Source organism: Staurois parvus, unplaced genomic scaffold (genome assembly GCF_062004578.1).
Source record: "Staurois parvus isolate SC_StPar_1 unplaced genomic scaffold, SC_StPar_1.0 ptg000264l, whole genome shotgun sequence".
NCBI lineage: Eukaryota > Metazoa > Chordata > Amphibia > Anura > Ranidae > Staurois > Staurois parvus.
Window position 1 is genome coordinate 10,895,903 of NW_028318060.1, and position 16,607 is coordinate 10,912,509.

At 39.2% G+C, this 16,607-nt stretch overlaps 1 protein-coding gene across 4 annotated transcripts in view; it reads right to left on the bottom strand.

Moving 5' to 3' along the window:
• Positions 1 to 16,607, bottom strand: part of COL12A1 (collagen type XII alpha 1 chain) — a 252,311-nt gene that overhangs the window by 176,057 nt on the left and 59,647 nt on the right. The gene's annotated exons all lie outside the window — the stretch shown is intronic.

Here is a 16,607-nt window from a genome sequence, read left to right on the forward strand (position 1 = left end):
GGCAACCTCAATTATAGCTCTTTATAGGTCTGAACAAAATGGAGGCAATCTGAAATAATTTTTCACAGTTCTAAATACTCTGTACTGATGAAAGTTTAAAATGGATTGTTACAGCTTACTGGATACCACTGTATTTTTTCTATTATCTTAATGTGGCTATAAATGCATAGCTTCTCCCAGCTCCCCCTTAAACACTTACCTGAGCTTACTCTCAATCCAGCATTGTGCCCGTTTGAAGCAACTATTCTCCCCTTTCTCTCTTCTCAAAGGAGACTTGGCAGCAGCAGGAGCTATTGACTCCTGCTGTTGTCAGACAAATTCTGTGAAGAAGGAGTGAGTGGCAGGGCTAATCGGCACTGTGTGTGTCTATGTTTGCACACAGCTCGAATCAGGCTTGCGCCTGCATGTGCATCCCCATAACTTGGGACAGTTTCTGTCCCACTGACAATGGTTCTCACGATAAAAAGAGGGAGTGAATTTTCTAATCAAGGGCAATGGCAGCTATTAAAATGTAGCAGAGATTTTACATTTCCATACTTTAGTTTAAGTAATCAAAAAAGTTTTGGCTTTGGATTCACTTTTACATAAAATTACATCTAGGGAACAAATATGTAGTATTGAACTAATCAATTTATGAATCAGAAAAAATTGGTACATCTCTTCTTTCATGGCAAATTTCAAAATTTAAATTTACCTAAATAACCACATGGAAAATCGTAGAATTAAATTCATCATTGAATTGAAGTCATAAACTGGAATTTGTAAACTGCACAATTCTACACCGATAATAAAGTTTGCCAATACGTATAATATAATCAAACATTTTATTTGCTAAAAAAGATTAGATCTGTCCAATTCACATTCATTCAATTTATATTTCTCCAATGATCAATATTAAAACAGTGACAGTAAAATATGGAGCCTGTACAGAAATAAGCATCTGAAATGGACAGCTGGGTTTTTCAACTACTCATATACTGTAATGTGTATTTTTAATATGGAAATTGAAATAACCTTTACATTTTATTAAAGCCTTTAAATGACAAAGAATAAGTTTCTCTTTGCATAAAATATATTACAAAGAGATGGAAGTACTTTCAATAAAATAATTTTACAATGCCAAGTGGCCTGTGATATACAATCCTACTGAAACAGACAGGAAACTGAACATTTTGCTGGGAGTTTAGAAAAAAAAATGACGCAAAGCTGTGGTAAAAGGTAAAAATAATATTTATATTCTTCCTGTTGCCTCATGTCCCTGTCTACTATTTTGGCTGTGTTCTCTTCCTTCTTGTTCAGCTGAAATTTTGAGTGTGGTTATTACCGTTACCTTTCATTATAATACCCCGTACAAATATATACAGTTTGATTAATTTCAAGTGGGTTATTTAGCACATATCACACTGTATCTTAAGCTTAAACCTATGCTTTTAAAGCCCAACTCCACCTTGGATGCAAAATTAAAAAAAAAAACATTGGCTCAGCATATGTGAAAAAAAAGTTCCTTCTGCTATATGCTCTGGGCACATCATAACACCAGCCTAGGATTATGTCATTATGTGAGCACTGCACTGTCCAGGAGTAAAGGACTCCCTCCACCACAGGAGAAGAGAAAAGACCTATGATTTCACTTGACTAGCCAGAACACAGAAGAATTAAAGGTCTGCATAACAAAATGTGCAGGGACCTTCAGGGGCAGAGAACTGAGGGGGGAGGGGGGAATGTGGATGGGCTTTAAATAAAGTCTATTATTACTTTTACAATGATATAATTACGATTGTTGAAATGTTGATATTGTTCTATACTTCAGTGGGGTTGATTAACTAAAGGAGTGGTAATGTCTACATTACCAAGTGAGTGCTTAGTACAAGGTGAATATTTAATTTAGTCATCAAACCATATAAAAGCAAATTCTGTTTTTTAAAGCTGAACTAGAGGCAGATATAAACATACACAAATTAATGGAGCTCTATAATTAATAATATGTCTTAAATGTGTACCTGTGTCTGGAATATGGACATTAAAGTACTTACAAGTATTAAAGGAGCTTTAAAACAAGCCCTCACTGACCTCATTTGCTGCCTGCTATGTGAAATAACCACTCTTCAAAGTTCATAGCAAAGACTTTAAAGTCAGTTTTTAGCAGCATGTGTTTGTGTACATTAGAGGGCTAGTAGACTGCCAAGGTTCTGCTCTCCACAAAAAGTAAAGGGGAAAAGAGTAATGATTTAAGTGTCCTTATTGTGAATTTTGAAGATTAATTTCACAATAATGCCTACAGCTATGAAGGTGAACACGTTTTTGTTTAAAAGTTTTTTGTAATTTTTAGTAAAGTCATTTTGTAATTTTTATATGTACTGTAAATATTTTAATGTGCATAATCTGGCCACAGGTCCAATTTGAATGTGTTTAATGCAGTGTAAGTACATGAATTTTACCTGGTCTCAGCCTCTTGCAGTACCTTTACAGAAGAGCTTAGAGAAAGGGAGGGAGAGGAAGCACAAGGAGACACTGGGGCAGGGGTGGACTGACCATTCGAGCACTCGGCACTGCCCAAAGGCCCGGGGTCAGTAGGGGGCCTCATAAAATGCCCCTGGTACCTTTTATAGGCTTTTTTGGGTGTGTTTTGAGTGTGAGCAAGGACACAGGGGCCCCATGATCCCCAATTGCCCGGGGGCCCCATGAGTTGTCAGTCTGCCCCTGCACTGGGGTTTGCTGAAGTGCAAGGAGCAGGCGCATAGGAAAAGATAGTAGAGTGACAGAGGGATGGGCATGTCTAATCGCAGATGGGGGTAGGGAGAAGACAGAGCGTTAAAGAGGTAATAAACATCGCTTGGTCAGTTGTACTTTATTGTAAGCTTACCTGTATGTACAGTGAATGTCTCCTAAAGGTGCACCGTTTAGGAGATATTCACATCTTTAGCAGCCAATGATGTCATTGGTGCATGCGCACTGTGCTCTCAATGGACAGAATGCCATCCATTAAGAGAGCTGTGCTGAGGCAATGACTCCTGTGCGCATGCGTGGTAGTGACGTCATTGTGTCTAGGCCATTAAAACAGCCAGAGCCAACGAACCCAGAAGAAAGACCAGGTGAAGATGGACATGCTGTCAGCAGTGACAGGGCCGCTGGAAGAATCCATTTTGAAGGTAAGTGTTTCATATAGGGCTAGTATGCTAGTAGCTTCTCATAGTTTAGTGAACATTCCTTTGCAATATGAACATCATCCACCCCATAATAAGCCAACAACAAGGATTTAATAATGTTTACATAAATTAGTTAGTAAAGTGAATTGTAACCATCCAGTTATGCTTGTTTTTTTTGCAATTCTCCTTACACATGGTTGGGTATTTAAAGTGACCTCAGCTTCACATTATTCACTATGTGAACAGTCTTTACTAAAAGCTGTGGGTTAATTTATTGATACTTCTTTTATTTACATATAGATATAAAGCAAGTTTAACTCTTATTACGCTAACTTTGAATAGATCTATTCAGGCTGGCAAGTGGACAGTTACGTGAAAAGTCTCCAGTCTCAAGCTAGTAGCTTGGTTGCTCGTCAATAAACATGGAGATTTATTGATATATCCTAGTAAATGACAAAGCTACTACCAAGAATAGTGAATGCATCTTAGAAGAGACAGTGACTAATTAAAAAAGGAGGCTTCAGTCTTGACAGGGGAAGATATTTGTTCAAAAGAATTGTAAGCCCCTTCACCAGGCCTTCAAAAAGGATTTACAATCACTACTGTGTAATAAGAATGAATATTTCAGTGGGGGGCTTAAGAAAACAAAAAAATGTTATAAATGTTCGTAATTGGATTATGAATGTGTGTTTTTAGCAGTTATTAACATTTTACATTGTAAATTTCTAATCTCAAAAATTTTATTTTTACTGGTAATCATATGTCTTAACACTTTACCCTTCAAATTGGAGTTCTTCATGCTATTACACATTTGTAATGATTATATTCTGTATATCCTATCTGTAGCCCTGATTAAGGGGCTGCAGATCCCTGAAATGTGTTGATTCTTTAAAATGTTTATATTAAAATACTTTCTATTGTCACAACACCTCTCTTTTGGAATTATGTGTAGCCCCTTATAATTTGACTGGCACGTTTACAATTCACAGTATTCAAGTGGAGAGCTGTAGAACAGTTGATTCAAAGTAGATGAAAAAAACTTATTGGTGGCATTTGTACATTTAGTACATTTCTGGGTATTATAGAAAATTGATGTTATTGTAATTGTTGTGAGTAATTTGCAAGGGCTCTTTTTTCCAAATATATTAAAAGCAAATTCAAATAAATAAGTCAACTCCATTGGGTTTATTTACATAGGCTGTTAACTTTCAAGGAAAGTTTATCTTATCTAAGTGAATGAGAGGAAGCTCTCCTGACTTCAATATCTAATCATTTGCAAAATCTTTTTTTACTTCTCTTGCATGTGATTGAGTGTTCTTTGCATGCGTTTTTCACTGCGTTTCCTAAGCTAAGTTGGAGTGTTTCATTGCAAAGTGAAAATTCTTTTCCAAAGTGAATGGCCTATTAGTAAATCAACCCCCATAAACCAATTACCTTAGATTATTCATAAGTAAGAATGATTATAACAGAAAACCTGGCAAATAAAATAGCTAGAGCTGTATAAGGCAGGGGTATACTGCAGTATCAAGGACATATGGCAGCCATTGAGATATAAAGTATAAATGATTGCACTTCTTAACTGTGGAGTTATGCGACTTAACAGAAAGATGTAATTTTATAGTTAAGATGTTTCACTGAGGTGGTATACAGTTGTGTCCAAAATTATTCAACCCCCACTGAAATTGAGTGTTTTGGCCAGTTTGACATTGCTTTTGATCATTCAGTCATCTTGCTTACATTTACATTAAAGAGGCACTTGTAGGTCAGACAAATATAACATAACAGTTATAATGAAATAACCACAAATGTCTTTTCTGTGCTCACAGCATTATCAGTTTTATTCAACCCCCAAGTGACATTCAATCTTAGTACTTAGTACAGCATCCTTTTACAGTTATAACAGCTTTTAAACGTGAAGCATAGCTTGACACAAGTGTCTTGCAGCGATCTACGGGTATCTTCGCCCATTCTTCATGGGCAAAGGCCTCCAGTTCAGTCACATTCTTAGGCTTGCGCACTGCAACTGCTTTCTTTAAGTCCCACCAGAGGTTCTCAATCGGATTTAAGTCTGGTGACTGCGATGGCTACTCCAAAATGTTCCAGCCTTTCCTCTGCAACCATGCTCTAGTGGACTTGGAGGTATGCTTGGGATCATTGTCCTGTTGAAAGGTCCAACGTCTCCCAAGCCTCAGGTGTGTGACGGACTGCATCACGTTTCCATCCAATATCTCCTGGTACTGAAGAGAATTCATGGTACCTTGCACACGCTGAAGCTTCCCTGTACCTGCAGAAGCAAAACAGCCCCAAAGCATGATTGACCCTCCACCATGCTTCACAGTAGGCAAGGTGTTCTTTTCATCATAGGCCTTGTTCTTCCTCCTCCAAACATAGCGTTGATCCATGGGCCCAAACAGTTCTAATTTTGTTTCATCAGTCCACAGAACACTATCCCACAACTTTTGTGGTTTGTCCACATGGCTTTTGGCATACTGCAGTCGACTCTTCTTATTCTTTGGAGACAGCAAGGGAGTTCTGGCACGGAGGCCTTCATTACGCAGTGTGCGTCTTATTGTCTGGGCTGAAACTTCTGTACCCACATCTGACAAATCTTTTCTCAGTTCCTCAGCAGTCACACGGGGACTTCTCTCCACTCTACGCTTCAGGTAGCGCACAGCAGTCGAAGTCAGCATCTTCTTTCTGCCACGACCAGGTAGCGTTTCAACAGTGCCCTTTGCCTTGAATTTGCGAATGATGCTTCCTAAGGTGTCTCTTGGTATGTTTAACATCTTTGCAATCTTCTTATAGCCATTGCCCTTCCTGTGAAGAGAAATCACCTCTTCTCTTGTCTTCCTGGACCATTCTCTTGCCTTCACCATGTTTGTAACCACACCAGTAAATGTCTAGAAGGAGCTGAGTATCACAGTCATTTTAAAGCTGCCTAATTGGTGCTTATTATGCTTGATTGCTGCTCGGTGACATCCACAGGTGTTTTCAATACCTGATGGAAAGCACCTGTATGAACCTCTGTTCTTCAGAGTGGTAGTCTTTAAGGGGTTGAATAATTGTGGCAATGAAGAAACCACATAAGAACCATTTACTACTGTATTACATAAACAATTGATGTCATTTTAGTTGCATTTGGGTAGTTACAACGTCCTTGTAGGATTTGATTCTGAATACAATTCCAAATGTACACTATAGTCCCTAAACCCCTTTACAGCATTGGGGGTTGAATAATTTTGGACACAACTGTATGAGCTAGAACAGACATACAGCATTTATATGTCAATATGTCAGAAAACCCATTACAATTATTTATTATCATGCAAAAGCACTGGGAGGATTATTACGTTTAATTCACCTTAACTACAAGAGTCAGTATAAGTGATAATAATTCTTCAAATTTAAGTACGGAAAAATAATGGAAGTACAGAAAAATAATTTCCTGACCTCCCAAAGCAAATGTAGTGTTTAGAAAAGATATAGACATGTATGTACTGCAATTATCTGCTTATAGTTACATTGTATGTATAGTGATTTTAATTTTTTTTAAGCTTTGGATAGAGTACGTAGGGCTTAAAGTGGTTATAAACCTCAGACATGAAATATCAACAAAGAATATCCCTCTATAGTGTGTACCTGTCTCAATTAGTAGCACAAAGTGTTATTTCTGTCTGATGCTTAGTTCCTCTGCTATCAGCATGAATCATTTTTCACAAGTTTTTATGACACCAAGAGAAAAATGGTGACAAGGAAGGGACCTCCAACGAATTGACAGCCTAAGCTCTTTTCCTGTGAGCTGTGTGGAAGGGGGTGTGTCCTTTCCCTCCAATCAGCTCCCAGAGCTCTTCTCACTGAACTCTGTAGTGTGTAATTTCAGCTCTCTACTCCCTTTTTTCTGAACTCTTAGACAGTCTTTATAAATTCAGCACTTTGAATGGATGTAGAGAAGTGAATACTGCAGAAACAGGTACAACTTATGAAGGTGTATCACCTGAGACTAGTCATGTCACTGGGTATATATAAGGGTTTAAAATTGCTTTAAACCCCTGCCAGCTTTATTTTTCTGCCTGTGTCCAATTAGGGAAGGGGTTTCCCTTCACTTTATGCCCCAGAGAGGCAATAGGACGTTAGAGGAAATCTCCCAAGTGTCAGGGAAGGCCTGCCCATAGTGGAGGTGACGTTCTGTGGTGCACAAATATGCGCATGCACAGAGTCCTTACGAGCCAAACAGATGTGCAGGTACTTGGACTTCGGCGCACACACGTGCGCGCGCGCATGTGCACACGCACTTGCACATGCGGACACAAGTCTGTCACTAATGCTGGCGCCAAAAGGGCTATTTAAACAGTGTATGCAATAGTTGTCCCATTGCCGTATGGTCTTTTCCCTGCTCGTATTCCCTGATTCCTGTGATTGTTTCCTGATACCAAACCACCCTGTTCCTGATCTCCGCTTGATTGCTTCCTGTCCTGACCTCTGGCTTGTCTTGGATTATTCTTCTGTCTCTGCTCCTGTCTGATTGATCTTCTGTTGCTGACCTGGCCTGTGCCCTGACTACTCTTCCTCCTGCCGCTGTAAGCCTGATCTACCTGACCGATACTGAACCCAGCTCGTCTGACCCTGCATCCTCAGCACGCTGCGCTCGAGTATCAATCCATCCCGCACGGATACATCTGCTCCCTGCTCCTTGCCTACAGCTCATCAGCTCACCTGCTATTACCAGACTGATCTCAGGAACTCATACCCCACCGTGCCCCTGCGACCGCTGTCTCACCATCAGCAGTCCTTGAGCCGGTGTTGTACGAGAAGCCTGCCTCTTCACGTCAGGCTCACTATCCAGGTACGTGACACCAAGTGTGGGGAAACCCCCTTTTAAACGGTTGTCCCTGGACCAGATGTTCCTGTTGGAATGTTTCTTCCTTACGTCTTGTTCTGGGGACAACTCAAAATTTTGGAATTTGCCTTTCTTTTTGGGGGACAATGGTCACTAGAAAAACAGAGGGGAGAATCTCCCCAATGAAGACACAGACAGCAATAAAAATTTTAACCCTTCTCCACTCTATAAAACTGAAAAAAAAGTTTAGAATTTTTAGATGATACCCTTTAAAATTTTTAGAGATACACTTTAAAAAAGATCTCCAGTTTACATAAAATATTTTAGCTTTTCTAGATCAGGCATTCAATAATTAGCTGTCTGTGCTTGCACTCATTTAACATTAACGTGAATCTGAAGATTTGATTTTTTTTCTTTCTAAAATAATAAACATGTTCTGCTTACCTGTCCTATGCACTGGTGTTGCACAAAGCAAATCCAAGCCTCTTCTTCTTTGGTCCCCTGCTGGTGCTCCTGGCTCCTCCTCTTCGTTAAGTGCCCCATAGAAAGCCACTTTCCATGTTGGCATTCATGCACACTCACTCCCGAGCCATCCTGTTTGCATCTATAGCCATAGACAAGGTGGCTCAGCCCTGCTCCCTCCTAACAGAATTTGATCGGCAGCAGCAGGAGCCAATGGCTTCCACTGCTATCAATCTGCCCAGTGAGGCAGAAGAGATCACTGGATCAAGATCAGGCTCAGGTAAGTATAAGGAGGGGCTGGAGGTATCCTCTGACTCTGAAGGTTTTTTTTTACCTTAATGCATAGAATGCATTAAGATAAAAAAAAACCCCATAGCTTTAAAACTACTTTAGGACTCAGAGTGAGCCATTTTGTGACAGTTCATGGTCCTCAAACCCCCCAGACACAGAGGAGCTTTCACACACAGGTCCTGATTTTTTTTACACAATTATGAACCCCACAAACAGTGCTATTTATAAAGTAAATCATGCTAAGCAGAATTATTCTTTAATAAATATCAAATGAAGGCAATTAGCAATATAAATTGGCTTTTCATAAAAATCCATGTCCATGAAAACTACCTAGAAATTGTAAAGATGATTGTGTGTTTAACAAGTGCTTAAAATATTTCAGGAATTAAAACTTTTTTGTTCATTTTGGATAGAATAGGGGAGAGTTAAACCAACTGTCAGTTTTTAATTCTGTTTCCCATTAGGGAGATTTCCTATCACTTCCTGTCCTTCCTTTCCAACATGAAAACATTTCCTCTTTAACAGTTTTCATAGAAACATCCTCACTGGAAGAATTCTCCTCTATGCCCGTGCTGGTGACAACATAAAATTTTGCATTTACCCTCCCTTTCACGTAACAGTGGTGATCATAACAGTTAGAGAGAGTAAATCTCCCTGAGAAAATACAGCAGTATAAAACTGACATTGGTTTTATCCCATCACCACTCTATGCAAATCTAAAAAAAAAAAAAAAAAAGTTTTACCTTAAGTTATACTTTAAGGCCTAGTTCACATCTATTTATTTATTTATTTGTTTATTTATTTATTTCAGGTACTTATATACATCTGCACATTTTAGCTGCGTTGCATTGTACTCCCTTTGTATTTATTATTATTATTATTATTATTGTTATTATTATACAGGATTAATATAGCGCCACCAGTTTGCTCAGCGCTTTACAATATAAATATTTTTATGTTTTACATTTGTTTTATATACTTTTTTGCATGCATTGCGATTAAATTCTATATAACATACAGTATTTTGATGGAAACTACAACAAACATGCAAAAAACATAACTTTCTTGGTTTGAATTGCATCTAGCAGCCATTACCATATAACCAGAGGAAACTGAATTCAGAAAAACTGAATACCTTTAAATAATCAACAGTATACAGCTATGAAACATAATTATTGGCAGTGACAGATGTTAATTGTAAAAAAAATATTAGGTAAAGTTAATCATTTTACTTTTCCTGTCACATCATTTAGAATAGGCATTGGTAACTTTCACATTACTCTCATAGTGTGCTGATAGTTAGCAAATACATTGTCTGATTGTAATCATGATTTTAATATTTTCTTTTATAAATGGTAAAAAAAGGCTTCGTTTTTCTGGTTGCTGCACTGTGTGTATGCCTTTCTCTGGGTCAGTGTAATTGAAAATGTATGCTGTCCAGTTCTAAAGGCTGTAGTTAATGGGTCTATTGTCTTTAGTCAGTGAAATATAATACGCCTTTCTCTCTCACATGATCATTTTACCAGAAAATAATCCAGATGCTGAGCAATACTAAAAACAGAGTAACAGGTCATAAAAATGACAATCTATCCAACAATCACGTATTGTCATTGGAATACACATAAATATTCCTGACCCCAATCCTTCAACACAATCTGTACTCTAATAGCAGCACAAAAACTACAGTACAAATATGGTTCACTTGCTGACATCCTTTTCAGACTTCATTTGAGAGGCCACACACATGCATTGCCACCAAGAACCAAACCTTTTACTGCCCTGTCTAAAAAAACTGTTTTTGTAACTGTTCCTCCCAAGAATGAATTATAATCACTTGCCTACGGTCACAGTTGGACAATAGAATGTGCATGAAGAAAATATTGAAAACATATTGCATTGAAATATTAAAAGGAAAACTTTACTTTTGAAAAAAAAGTTAAATTTGATGTTATGGAATGAAAAGCGCTCTATGAATGGAGGAGTTGGGCTGTTCATTCTTCCACCAGCTCCCATCCACAGAGCACTTTTCACAGTGGGAAACTACAGTACAGCTTTTATGAGTGGAGCAGTGGGGCGGAAAGCGCAGGCATACTCAGCATTTTAAGGAATGCCTTTGGCAGGTCGAGCAACTTGTGTTAATCCCTGTAACACTGGATGATAACATCTTTGGGTGTTACCAGGTGGCAGAGAAATTAATATTTCAATGAAAATAACAGCCACCGGCACTAGTAACGCTTTTCATTCATGTACCGTCCCTGGTCCTGATTTAAAAAAAAATATTTAACTAAAATTAAAGTATACGTGAACCATTATCTTGCAAGATAACCCTTTCATTTTAAAATAGAAATGAAGGGCAAAACATTTGTGTATATGTATTAAAGACATTTTAAATGCCTCTTATCTGTTCTCAGCTGCATAAGGGGCTTGGAGAGCTGGGGTGGAGAAACAGCAGGACACTGCTCAGTGAATGGCTGTGCACGGGAGCAAGTCATTACAAATCTGACCATTAGAGGACAGGCAGGCTGTGCTCCCAGCACAGCCAGAAAACTGACCACTCTGGGATGGATGTGCTTTCATGCCTAGTGTGGTCAGTCTGACATAGGAAAGCAGAGGTATTGGCAGGAACACCACGTATTCCACACAAAGTAAGCAATCCAAAGAGAATAAGATACTTGTTAATGCAAGTAACAGACATATATTCTTTAACCATTTTATACCTGTAAGATGTCATATGATATCCTGGACTTTCATTGGTTATACTGGGATGATTCCTGCAGCTACAGGCATCATATCAGTATTGTTTTTTAGGACTGGCAATTCTGTGTAATGTAAAAGTTATCCTAGCAGCTAATTAGCCACTTGCTTTTGCAGGCGTTGGGAGGGGTCTTCTTCCCAACTCCCTTACCCCACCACCACCACTACCACCACCCTTCATTGCCTCTCTGGGGCTCTCCTGTCCTGGCGAGGAACCCAGTGCTGCAGCTGGCCATTGCGATGGCTCACCATAGAGTTGAATGGGGACCGTATCATCCCCATTCATCTCTATGGTATTAGATACAAGTATTTTGTATGCTATGTGAATGGGAGAATCGAACAAATATAGTAGGGGTTATCCTAATTTGGCTGCATGTAGTGCAGGACAGGACAGATTGTACAATACGCATGGGAGATCTGGTCACTGTTCCATAATAGAGCACCCCAGATTAAGGTTGGCCATGCACTAGAAGATTTTTGTATGAACATTTATACAAAAATTCTCAGTCATCAGTACATTCGATTACATGTTGAATGTGTTTCAAAAGTTTTTAAATGTTTGGCTTTAACATTGGAGTTATAGTGAATGCATTTTTCCAAAGAAAAACCACATTCATTGTTAGAAATTCAGTTCTTTGCAAAAAAAATGTCTGTTCCTTCGAATTTTCTTGTTACTGCGGTCGAAAATTATCATCATTTGATCCACTAGCAATTAGAAAATATAAGGAACTTTCTTAATACAGTAAATTTCTAACATTATTCTACTAGTGCATGGCTATACTGAAAAAATGACTACATACTGTATGTTAGATGTGGACTGTGCTACAATGTGGAGGAAACAAGCCCCACTATGTTTTTTTAATATCTGGTAAATTTGTTTATTGTAACTCAGACAAATTTGAATAAATGCTTGGTAACATGAAGTCCCTCCAAATGTCAAGAACACAGACGTTGGCTACATATTTTGAAAAGAGTATGACTCAGCACTAAATATCCAAGATACACAAAGAGAGTCTTGTAGTAATCTTTTCAGAGAAAGTGAAAGGCTCAGCAAACATGACATATACTTCCTCTGAGAAGCTAAGGGCTTCAGTGTGCAGAAATGTCAAATCAGTGTAATTCTCTCTGTAGGAGGAAACTGATTCCTAAAACATTTTCTGTGTTTCCAAAGAAACGGCATAAATACTGCTGCATACAAGGAACAAGTTACTTCCCCCATATGGGTACAACTAGCGCAAAAACTACGTGATTTCATAAATTCATGTTTAGGTCATCTAATTATGCAATCTGTTTTTTAACCTGAGATGATTGTTCTTTATTAAATAATGTAGACCATGCTATCTATGAACTTAGACCATTATAAATGATATTTCTTTTGATGCTGTCCAACATTAATATTTTTATTGCTGTGGCTAAAGTCCAGTTTTTTTCATAATTTTGACAGAGTGGAGAAAGGTTTGATCTTCTATCAGGTTTTAAATGATTTCCATCTCATTCTTTTCACAATTCTCCTCGCTTCTTGGGTGGTCAGTATGACAGAAAGTGAGCAGAACCTCTCCACAGGAGACACATTTTTTTTTTTTAGGAGAGTAAGGAACAAAAAAAAACTCTCCCAGATGTTACTGATCTCTCACTCTATGTCCACATTGCTGAGATTATCCACACTTCCTGAATGGTCACCAAGATAGGAAGTGGAGACACAGACAGCAATAAAATCTGACAGAGGTTCTATATCTTTCCCATGCATTTCAGTTTAGACCAGAGTTGACCACGGACACTAGATCTGGTGACTCTGGTGACAATCAGGGCTTGCCTTACTACTTTGGAAGGATTTCCTTTCACTTTCTGTTTTGGCTATGGGACAGAAAAGAAAGGGAAATATCCCCAAGGAGCACAGTTGGCAAAAAAAACTGACAGGGGTTATAACCCTCCTTTATTAATTGCCTTTAAGTATCATGGGTACTCATTCTGTTTTCCTTAAAGAAGAAGTAGGACCAACTCTCTTTTGGCCCTACATCTCCTGTGGGTCACAGAAGTGCACTTAGTTTTGCACTCCTGTGACCCGTATTCACCAGACAGGGGACATAACTTTTTTTTTTATTTTGGCTAGAGTAACGAAGAGTTATAACCCCGCCAGGTTTATATTTGCCATCTGTGTCCCATTGGGGAGATTTGCCTTCACTTCCTGTCCCATAGCCAAAACAGGAAGTGAGAGATAATCCCTCTAACATGAGAGAATCCCAGGGTGTCACCAGAACTATTGTCCAAATTGGAAGATATTCCCTCTATTTCTGTTCTGGGGACAACCCAAAATGTGGGATTTTCCTTTACTAACAGTAAATAGGACAAATAAAGAGGGTGAATCTTGCTAGTAGGGGCACAAACAGCAATAAAAACTGACAGATGTTCTAATTATTCTCCACTCTATCCAAAAGTTAAAAAAAACTTACCTTAAGCCCTGGTTCACACCGAATACGACTTTGAAATTGAAGTAGCGCAATTTCAAAGTCGCAATTTAGTGCAATTTCTGGTGAAACGTACCTGACATCTGTGCGACTTCATACACAGATGTCTATGCAAGTAACACCTGAAATCTCCAGACTATTTTCAAAATGAATGGTTCCATTGCTGACAATAGGGTGTGACTTATCATGCGTTTTGGAACTGTCCAATCACACCGGTGTGAACCAGGGCTTAGTTATACTTTAAAGCAAAGCTGTCAGCAAATTTAAACTTTTAATTAAAAAGTCCACTTAGCTCATAAGCCCTTCTATGTGTGCCCATCTCAAACTAATTTCACCTAGTTACTTTAAGTATTTGGGAATATAAAATCTGTCCAAAAAAATGAATTACCTTTTTAAATGTCTATCAACAACTAATACTAAGGTAATCTATTGTGAAAACTGTTTCTAGTATGTAGCATGTTACAACAAATACTGCAACAGCATTGAAAACTATATTACAAAACTGTAGGTACAATGGAGGTGATTCAATTAAACTGGGAAATATAGGTATCAAAGTAAAGTTGTTGCCCATAGCAATCAATCCAATTTTGTATTTCATTTTTGCATAGAGTGAAGGCTATTGCCATGGAGATATTCCCTCTTTCATTGTAGTTTTCTTCTCTTCAGATTTAAAATGGACCTTCACCCTCTTTACACACTTGACATATTATTCTTCCTCCCACACCTTCTGTTACAAAATCAGAAACTAAACTGCCTTTCCCAACCCCTAAATACATCTTTTGGGGGACCCAGGACAGCTTTTCCACCTTTTCTCTCCTAGGCGAGAATGACTTATCCTCCCTCGCCAAACCCTCCTAGGATACACATATTATCCATCCCAGGAGGCTTTGGGGCAACCACAGACACATGCACATGCACCAGACAATCTTGCATACTCCACACATGCAGAGCAGTGCATCATCAGGGGGCCGGGTGAAAGAACCGAAAAAATAAATCAACCTGTGATGAGACCAGAATAGAAGATGGCAGCTCAGAACCTGCAATGGGGTGTAGGAGGTGAAGGTTTCAGCAGAAAATGTTAGTATTGCTGACTGTGTGAGTAGGGGGGAGATTTACTAAAACCGGAGCACTCGGAATGTTGCAGCTGTGCATGGTAGCCAATCAGCTTCTAACCTGTGCTTGTTCAGTTAAGCCGGGTGTTGGCAACCCGCGGCTCCAGAGCCGCATGCGGCTCTTTTTCATCTTTGCTGTGGCTCCGGAGCACACTGCCCACCAGGTGACAGGCAATAGGGTTTCAGTGGTCGGCAAGCCGCGGATCGCAAGCCACATGCGGCTCTTCTGTGTGCCGGGCGCCCGCTCCCCTCCCTCCTCTCGGGCGGCCGCCTCAAAAGTCAGGACTCTTTTAATCCGGCCCACAGAGCGTGGAACATTGGCTGTCAGGATGTAGGCGGGGCAGCCAGGATGTAGGCGGGGCAGCGTGACGAACTCTTCTCCTCTCACAGTCCGCCCTGAAGACCGGAACACAGCGCGGGAACACAGCGAGAGGAACGCGCGGAGCAAAGGTAAGTAAATTGAGACAATATGGGGAATGAATTACTATATGGGGGATGAATTACTATGGGGGATGAATTACTATATGGGGGATGAATTACTATGGGGGATGAATTACTATGGGGGATGAATTACTATGAGGGATGAATTACTATATGGGGTATGAATTACTATGGGGGATGAATTACTATAGGGGGGGTGAATTACTATGGGGGATGAATTACTATATGGGGGATGAATTACTATATGGGGGATGAATTACTATGGGGGATGAATTACTATAGGGGGGATGAATTACTATGTGGGGGATGAATTACTATGGGGGATGAATTACTATATGGGGGATGAATTACTATGGGGGATGAATTACTATGGGGGATGAATTACTATGAGGGATGAATTACTATATGGGGGATGAATTACTATGGGGGATGAATTACTATAGGGGGGATGAATTACTATAGGGGGGGTGAATTACTATGGGGGATGAATTACTATATGGGGGATGAATTACTATATGGGGGATGAATTACTATGGGGGATGAATTACTATATGGGGGATGAATTACTATAGGGGGGATGAATTACTATGTGGGGGATGAATTACTATGGGGGATGAATTACTATATGGGGGATGAATTACTATAGGGGGGATGAATTACTATGTGGGGGATGAATTACTATGGGGGATGAATTACTATATGGGGGATGAATTACTATGGGGGATGAATTACTATGGGGGATGAATTACTATATGGGGGATGAATTACTATATGGGGCATGAATTACTATGGGGGATGAATTACTATATGGGGGATGAATTACTATGGGGGATGAATTACTATATGGGGGATGAATTACTATGGGGGATGAATTACTATATGGGGGATGAAGCTAACTGCACGATCCTGTATATAGCATTAAGGTAAGAAACAATATATGCAGTGTCGGATTTGTTTTAAATGTTGCAATGGTTTTGCGGCTCCCAGTCTTTTTTTTCCCTTCAGAAACGGGTCCAAGTGGCTCTTTATGTCTTAAAAGTTGCAGACCCCTGAGTTAAGCTTTGATCATAAAACCTGGAAGATGGTTGGTTTCTATGCA